This window comes from Sinocyclocheilus rhinocerous, unplaced genomic scaffold, assembly GCF_001515625.1.
Source record: "Sinocyclocheilus rhinocerous isolate Xijiao unplaced genomic scaffold, SAMN03320098_v1.1 scaffold561, whole genome shotgun sequence".
Classification (NCBI taxonomy): Eukaryota; Metazoa; Chordata; class Actinopteri; order Cypriniformes; family Cyprinidae; genus Sinocyclocheilus; species Sinocyclocheilus rhinocerous.
Window position 1 is genome coordinate 1293441 of NW_015641041.1, and position 9600 is coordinate 1303040.

Below are 9600 nucleotides of genomic sequence, written 5' to 3' on the forward strand. Positions count from 1 at the left end.
GAATATATTTTAAATTGTAAAAAATATTTCACAGTGCTACTGCTTTTACTTTATTTTCGATCAAATAAATGCAGCCTTGGTGAGCAGAAGATACTTCTTTCCACTAAAATAAAATTGACTCCAAACATTTGAACAGTAGTGTACATGTGTATGTGTGTGTTTACTTGGCTCCAGCACTAGCAAATCAGCATGTTAGAATGATTTCTGAAGGATCATGTGACACTGGAGTAATGAAGCTGAAAATTCAGCTTTGATCACAGAAATAAAATAACTGTTTTCTATTTGAATATATTTTAAATTGTAAAAAATATTTCACAATGCTACTGCTTTTACTTTATTTTCGATCAAATAAATGCAGCCTTGGTGAGCAGAAGATACTTCTTTCCACTAAAATAAAATTGACTCCAAACATTTGAACAGTAGTGTACATGTGTATGTGTGTGTTTACTTGGCTCCAGCACTAATAAAAAATGTTTTACTTCAATGTGGGTGGGAAAAAAGTAGCCAAGGACTGGATAAGAATATATTACCAGCTCTAAGTCTAATTTAATGCCACACACACACACACACACACACACACACGCGCACACACACAGTCCTGATTTAAGAGCTGGTGCAAGTGTCAGGATCCCCATGAGCGCCTGAGGGTTAGGAAACTCTTCCCTTTTCTCTTAATTAGCTCACTAGAATAATTTTATTGCCTTTTTCACAAGGATATGTCATAAGCTAAAAACATGCTTCAGAATCCTTTTTAATAAAACTCCCATGAATTTACACAGAAGTTTCCTTTTTTTAAAAATTTTTTTTTTTAACTTAAAAGGGTACTTTCTAATATTCAAAAACAAAACGTAACAGAATTTTCTATTTTGTGATTGCTTTGCTCCCATTATTTCACATTTTCTTCAGAGGCGATTTTTATTTTCTGTAAGGGTCAGATTTTTCAAGAGGTACGCTTGGCTCCAGAGGATCATTTCCCTCTAGGTTCTAGGAGAACTAAATTGACCGCATCGATCGGATGGCCAGATTTAATTACGTTTGATTTTCTTCAGGTTACTTCCTGTTCTGAGAGTCATCGGTCATCGTTAACGAGAGCGGCTTAGTTTCGTGGCGATGGTTCGGTTCTATCGCCGTGGCGATGGATTTCAGAATCTGATTGGCTTATTATGCGTTTAGGAGGTAGAGTTGATACTATTGATCATTTGGCTAAAAGCAAAGTCTAATGGGCCTATATCACAATAAAAGCTATTAGCGAGTGACAGACTGCAGCTTATATGTTTTAAGGTGTCTGTGCTTTATCTCGGGATTCTTCCACACTAGAGTAATTGCAGCAGAGTAAGGAGCGGATCTGAAGATTTCCACCCACATGTTCATTAATGAGACGGATTTTAGGATTTCAAGCGATCCAAGGGCAGATTCTAGACCAAGATGTTTCTTGTAGACATCAAGTGCAGATTTATTAAACTTCACTCCATCTGTCTTTATTTATTTGTTTATTTTTAATGTCTGTTTTACTATTAAGTTCCCTCACAAAAACTTTTTTGGTAAAATTTGGCATCTGCTATACAATGAATATTTGTGCTTTTATTTTTTGTGTGTTCAGTAATTGTTTGCCAGTTACGCTTTATTTGCAGAGTCGCAAAATTTGTAACATTTTAACATTACACTAAATGTTTTAATTTAAAAATTCTAAATTTTGCAAGAATTTTAAAGCTTGACGGTAAGTGAAGAAATTAAACTACAAGTAATAAAATAAATTGTAACTGTATAAAAACAGTACCCAAAAGTGGGTATAGAAAAGAATCACCCCCTTTAAAATAATCACATTTTGTTGCTTTGCAGCCTGAAATGAAGATGGACACAGTTTTTGTTTTATCCAGCTGTATTTACTGTGTTGTGCAACTTATAACATCCAAGTGACAGATATAACACTAACATGTCAGAATAAAATAAAAAATATATAAAAAAACAGAATCACTAATATATATATATATTTATTATTATTAATAGTAATAATATTTGTAAGAGGGATTTTATATATTAAACATGATATATTATTGCTATTATTATTACTACAATGTTAATAATGTTATTAGTATTATTTGTTATTATAAGTATTGTTTATTATTATTCAATGTTTTATTTTCAAACAGTTTGAATACCTTCCAAAATACCAGTGCTTTTTTAAATGTTGCTTTTATAGGTTGTTTGCAAAACGTTTTATTACAAGTTTTCTTAAAATACAAGAATGAGCATAGATGCTTTGTGCTCAGATTTTGGTGTAATTACAATATCTACCAGCAGGAACTAACTTCCAAAACTAATTAGCTAAATCTGGACCCTTTGAGCATGTTGCTAAAGTATTATGGGTGGTTACTTACTGATTCTCAAGTCGTCAATACATGCTGCAGATGAGAAATAGTAATGATTCTTGTGTTAGCAAACACCACTAGTAATATTAGGTCTCAAATATTTATTCAAACATATTAATTTCTCGCCCATCTTTTCTTACTCTTCAGCGAATGGCTTCTGTTCAAGCTTTACTCAGTTCTCCATGTCAAAGACGAGGCCTAATCCCAGCTGTCTGTGAAACATTTTCCAGCATGGAGTGAATCACGCGTCGAACACTGAACTGGCGGACAGACGCTGGGGCCCCGCGGCTCCCTCGTGATTTGTTCAGTTCGAGCGCCGCAGTCTGTGTTGGCACTGCAAAAAAGTCATGATTCCCAACAAAAACAAAGTGCACAATGTGCAACTAGCTCTTTAGTGTGCCTCGTGTTCATTATGATTTCACCACAGTGAATTAAGCCACAATATTTCTACAGTAATGTTAGCTTTGTTTACCAGCTCTGCTCCAAATCCGAGTGCCTTGGTGTCTGCAAAAGTTATCATGAAACCTTATAAATAGAGCCACACAAATAGTGTTTCTCATGAGAAATGCACTGGAGACTCAACAGCTGATTCCAGTAGTTTGATGTTAGCATGTTGCTAAGCTAAAAACATTGCTGCTCTAATATAGTTGCTTTTAACTGGTTTTGTTCTGCTGTTGAATTAGTCCAAACGAAGTCAACAGTATATTGGCATAGACTTACTTGTGACTTGGTAATATGTGTGATGCTATGACAATATTTAGCTCAGTATTTGTTTTATACATACATTACATGTATGTATATGTGTGTGTGTTTTATACTAAATTTTAAGAAGAATCAATTAAAAAACGAAAGATGAAATATAATTGGTTTTGATTACTTTTTATATAATGTATACTGTTATACTTATAATGTTATACTTATATAATGCTGTATATATATATATACCTACTGTATATATATATATATATTGTATGTGTGTGATAATTATATGATTCCTTGATTCTTTAAATTTTGAAATGTACATATTGGATTCTTTTCAGTGATCTTGTCGCAATCAATTCTGGGATTGTCTTTTCTGTAAAGGACACATAAGGTGTCTTATAAGGCAACATAATGTTGCTGCCTTTTGGAGTAGCATTTGTGTACTCTTTTGATGCTTTAAAGTGCTGTCTAAATAGGCAGCTCACTACATTTGGAGCAGCTGTTTTTCTAACGGAGATGAATTCAGTTCCTGTGTGCTTCCAGGAGTTTGAAGATGATGCACTTACTCCTGAAACTCATCCAGTGAACGAGTGAACATGTGGGCCAGACTGACTGGACACCCTGAAGAGAAGAACACATCAGTTTAGGTTAGTCAGACAGCTTTGTCTGGTGATCCCACAGGCTGTGTGGGAGAGCGGTGTGTGTGTGTGTGTGTGTGTGTGTGTGTGTTTTCCACCTCACTACATTTACCATTTTCTGTTACCATGCTTTCTCCAGAGTCATGCTGTCAATCCAGCACCAGCCTGGTGCTCCAGCACCCGCTGCCCTCCGTTCATCACCAAAGACGTGAAAACCTTATGCACTGTGTCGTGGGAGCAGTTCTCCTCTCCACCTTTGGTCACAGGTGAGTGTTCCTTCTGAGTCTGTAAAACATACATTGAGCTCTACAGAATCTGCAGTAGGGATATTGATTGTCCTGGTGTCCTTTCTAAAAGGTTCCCCAGGGCAACACGCCATCAGAGATCCCATTAATGAACCAAAATCCATTTTTTAAAAGTGGCCATTATTTAAACTCATTTTGGTGTATTTATTCGCAATTTGTGGTGTTTTACAGTGAAGAAGAAGAAAAAAAACTCAGTATTTTTGTCTTATTTTCTAGTATATATGTATGTGTGTGTGTGTGTGTGTGTGTGTGTATATATATATATATATAACTATTTAAACTCATTTTGGTGTATTTAAACTCAATCTGTGGTATATCACACTGAAAAATGTTTATATATATATTGTTTGTTTGTGTGTGTGTGTGTGTGTGTGTATGTGATTAACTATATTATATATGGATGTGTGTATGTGTACAACATTTAAAAAGTAGTCAAAACAAATAAAATTAAATCATATTTTTATATAACCTTTTATATAATGAAGTCACACACATATACATATAAAAGCATATACATATGTAAGAGCTTACACACGTTTATATGTATATATGATATATAGTTATCATATGACAATTAAGCAGTACAAATATGCCAATAGGATCTGAAAAATAATCTTGTTTTCCCTTTGAATTAAGTTTATTTTTCTGCCCAAACTGGCTGATATTTTTATTTCTTGTTTTAATCATACATTTTGATACATTCATTTTGATATAATTTTCAGAAATCTTTTTGTTCTGGGAAACAAGATTGAGTAAGATATGGAGTAAGATTGCAGTGTAGACATGGCTTTTTGACAAAATGTGGTGGTACTAATAATTTGAATATTTATTGAAATACAGGAGGTATCTAAAAATGAGCTGACATTGAAATTGTACTGGTCTTATTGTGCATGATTCATCAGTGTGTGCTTTTCTAAAAGGACAACAAAACTAAAAAAAGATTGGCTTTATTATCTTTGAAACCAAAAAATATATAAATGTAATAACTTTCTCTGCTTTTGAAATGATTTTCCCTTTCTGCAGACACAATCAATGCACTCCTCCAAAGTTCAAACTTACGAGTTTGGAAGCTATAATTATGATGTGCTTTCAAGTTATTTTCAGTGTAATGAAATGTTGTGTTGTACAAAATTGCTCATTTCCTAACAAAGTCAGGAAGCTTTTTAGAGCAAATGCAACCAAATCAAGGGTAAACGATGTGTCTGTGATTAACGCTTTGTGTATTTTAGCATTCTGATGCTAAATACTGAACCGGTGAAATGTCTTGCGAATGTTGTTCCACACTCTAAAAAAAGATGGTTCTTTAGAGGTTCTTTATATGTAGTAACGGTTCTATTTAGAACCACAGCATCCTGAAGAACCCTTTTATGCTGAAATGGTTCTTTGTGTTAGAGTAGGGTTCTTTATTCCCGCCCTTTTTGTTTTTTAAATCTGTAACGGTCGAAGCTCCTCATTACTGATTTCCTGGAGCTCAGACTGACTGTCAACACACTCTCAACAGGTAAATGATTTCATTCTTTAATTTAAATACAAATTTAATTTTAAAACTGTAACTGGTTTGCAAACAAACATGTTCTTTTCTCTTTTTAGTTTTTTGGTCATATGTAAGTGTGAGCAGCTCTGTTAAGCTGAGGATCCTTCTCCGCTTCTCCACTAAGTAAGCAACAGAGACATTGAATTTATAATACATATTGTTAGAATTTTTGTATTTAATTTAACACTAACACTAGAACTCGCTATTCTATTTCTATTCTATCTACTTGTTTTCTTTTTAATTATTATAAAAAAAAAATAATAATAATAATAATTGACCCTCTAACACTAGCTTTGTCTATTTTATTTCTTTTATATCTACTTTTTATTCTGTTTATTTATTAAAAAAATAAACAAATACAAATCCTTACTATGTGTACTGCGTTAGACTAACTGGGATTTGTCACAACACTTATGTACTTTTTTTGTTTGTTTGTCCTGTCTTAAGCAATTTTTTCCCGATCAGCTTTACTAGGAACGAACTCTGTAACGCTTCTCATCCAACAGCACATAAATCACAGGTGGACAGAAATACATCCTCTGGCGACAGTGGGCATTTATACACATGTACATGCATCACCTCTCAGCATCAGATAAACTTTTATGCTCTTAACAAACACCAGAACGCAACACAGCGCGCATCTGTCTTAATAGAACAGTTTTAACAGTCAAGATTCAAACAAATAAACATACCTGTAACACAACAAGGAGAGAAATACATCCTCTGGCGACAGTGGGCATTTATACACATGTACATTCATCTAAAAGAGCAAACAGCAATGAGAGATAAACCTGTGTTTGATTCAAAGAGATGGCGCCAGCCATGCAACGCACATGTTGAGCAAATTGCATCCAAACTCCACAAAGTTCATCAAATACAACCACAGTCACTTAACATCTTGTCCGTATGGTAGCGGGGGACCTGGGGACTGGGGCAGAGCCGGTGGGATGGGCACCCAGGGCAGAACCAGCGGCCACCACAGCGGTGTGTGTGGAGCTGCCGCCTTGAAAAAAACGGAGGCGAGTTCCACCGCCTCGGGGGAACTGCGAGCGGGCACCGCCGCCTCGGGGGAACTGCGAGCGGACACCGCCGCTTCCGGAGCCTTGTGAGCGGTCACCGCTGCCCCGGGGAAACTGCGAGCAGGCACCGCCGCCTCGGGGGAACTGAGGGCGGACACCGCCGCCTCGGGGGAACTGCGAGCGGACACCGCCGCCTCTGGAGCCTCGTGAGCGGGCACCGCCGCCTCGGGAGGATCGTGAGCGGGCACCGCCACCTCGGGGGAACTGCGAGCAGACACCGCTGCCTCGGGGGAACTGAGAGCGGCCACTGCCGCTTCCAGAGCCTTGTGAGCGGACACCGCCGCCTTGTGAGCGGACACCGCTGACCCGGGGAAACTGCGAGCAGGCACCGCCGCCTCGGGGGAACTGAGGGCGGACACCGCCGCCTCGGGGGAACTGCGAGCGGACACCGCCGCCTCGGGGGAAATGAGAGCGGCCACCGCCGCCTCGGGGGAAATGAGAGCGGCCACCGCCGCATCAGGGGAACTGCGAGCGGCCACCGCCGCTTCCGGAGCCTTGTGAGCGGACACCGCTGCCTCGGGAGGATCGTGAGCGGGCACCGCCACCTCGGAGGATCGTGAGCGGGCACTGCCGCTTCGAGAACATCGTGAGCGGGCTCCGCCGCCTCGGGAGGATCTTTTTAGTTTAAGAGAACATGTAAGTGCGACCAGCTCTGTTCAGCTAAGGATACTTCTTTCCCCATCTCCACTAAGTAAGTAACAAAGATATTGAATTTATGGTCCATATTGTTAGATTTATTTATTTATTTTTATTTATTTATTATTTGCGTTCATGCATAAACATAACATTGTGAAGTGCTCACATACTTTTGGCCTTCATAAACGTAGTTGTTTTTACATAAACAAATGGAAGGAGGCACATTGTAACTCTAAACTCAGTTGTGCATTTCAGATGATGTCACATCCTACAACCTCAATCACACCAAAATACACATAAAGATGGACTTATAGAGAATTGTGAAAATACAGTATTTCACTGGAATTTGGTCTAATTCATTACTATTTACTGTTTCTATTTTAGTTTTACTTCTTTTAGTATTTATGTTCAGTGTCAATTGTCATTAATGTATTCAGTGTTATTTTAGTATCGATACACTTAGTTTGTTAATATTATGAATAATGTCTTTATATTTTCTGTTTTAATTTTAAAGTTTTAGTACTTTTGTTTTGTCGTTTCTTATTTTTATAGTGTTCATTAAATTGTATCTTTTAGTTTTAGTTTCATTAATATTTTGAATTTGATTTTCTGTTTTAATTTTAATTTTAAAGTTTTAGTAATTTTGTTGTGTTTGTCATTTTCATTTTTTCAAATATTAGGTTTGTATAAATTTTTTGTAAAAAAAACCAAAAAACAATTAGTTTGTTAATATTCTGAAATTAGATTTTATTTTTGTATTTTCTGTTTTCATTTTAGTGTTAGTAATTTTGTGTGTTTTTATTAGGTTTTTTTTTTTTAATATGTCTATTTAATATTTATTAAGTATTAGTGTTCAGTTTTAGTTATTTTACTACTAGAACTTAATTGAAATTGAGAAATGTTGCCATATATATATTTATGTTTTTGTTTTTGTTTTTAGTTTTGGTTATTTTACCACTGCAACTTAAACGAAAATGAGATATGTTGCCTTGGCAGCTAGATGAAAAAAAAATAACTTAAATTTTTTTTTTTTTTATTATTTCAGTTAATGTTGATTTTTATTCAAGTAATGAAAGTGTTATTTTATGTTTATTAATCAGACATCAATAATTACATTTTGTTTGCTCGTTGGAAACTAAGCTAGTAAGTTAGTAGCATCACTTTTTACTTATAGTTAGTTACCCAACTGAGATCACGAGATTGGAGAATATATTGTTTATCTCAGACCCTGTGGCATCTGATTATATGACTGTTTTGAAAGCTATGCTCATGTTTTAACTCAACTGTTTTAGTTTGACCATTACAAAACATCATTTCTTGTTAGCAGATGCTGGATGGCTCTCTGGTGTTTATTTGTTAGGAAGTTTTGGGAACCTCACACATTTAATTGGGGACTAATGTTTGCTGAGGTGTTTGACCCTGTTCTCTAATTTTTAATTTCACTTCCTCCAGTTTGTTAATTCTCAGCTTTAACGAGAGCTGAAATAACCCTGATGAGGTAATTAATGTAAGCAATTAAGGCTCATCAAACAGGACTACTGTTAGAGTGTTAATGAGATTGAGAAAAACTGTTGTATGAAGCTGCGGCGATGTGTCCATACAAACACAAACGACACATTCTCCACATCAGTTACTTCATATTCCACACTTACATTTTATTATTAAATAATTTTTAAAAAAAGTCAATGTCTAAATTGGTTGTGAAATATTTTTTAAAATATAAACTTGTAAGATGATATACAGCAAGGATCTTAATTTGGCTGGCAGCATTAAATAACATTTCAATAGATCAATTTATATAAACGAGACTGCATATTATATTATTTTGAACAATAATATTATATCACTACAAAGGCCTAAAATCCTGTGTAGCATTAAATGAATCTATGAATCATTTTAACTGATTCACTCACTTCAACTGTCTGCATGCATCAGTTCACTGAAATGAATAAGAGTGGACATTTGAGCACATTTCTTTATTATGTACGATATGTCTGTGGCATATTGGTTACTGGCCATTACAAATGATTATTTAGCAGTCAGTGTCAGATATTTATTGTGCATGTTACCCTAATTTAAAAAAAATTAGATTACTTTTGCCGTCAACATTAGTAATTTAATAGCAATGTTAAATATAATATGTAGCAAATATCAATGCAAATAATTTAATTAATTGAAATTCCTTAATTCACTTCTGGAATTTGAAACGACTGCTTTTTATTTTAGTTTAATTATTTATTTATTTAGATAAAATAGCATAGAATAATACTACCTTAGTATTTGCCCTTTATCGGTTATTGGTCATAAAAAATAAATAAATAAATAAATAAATAAATA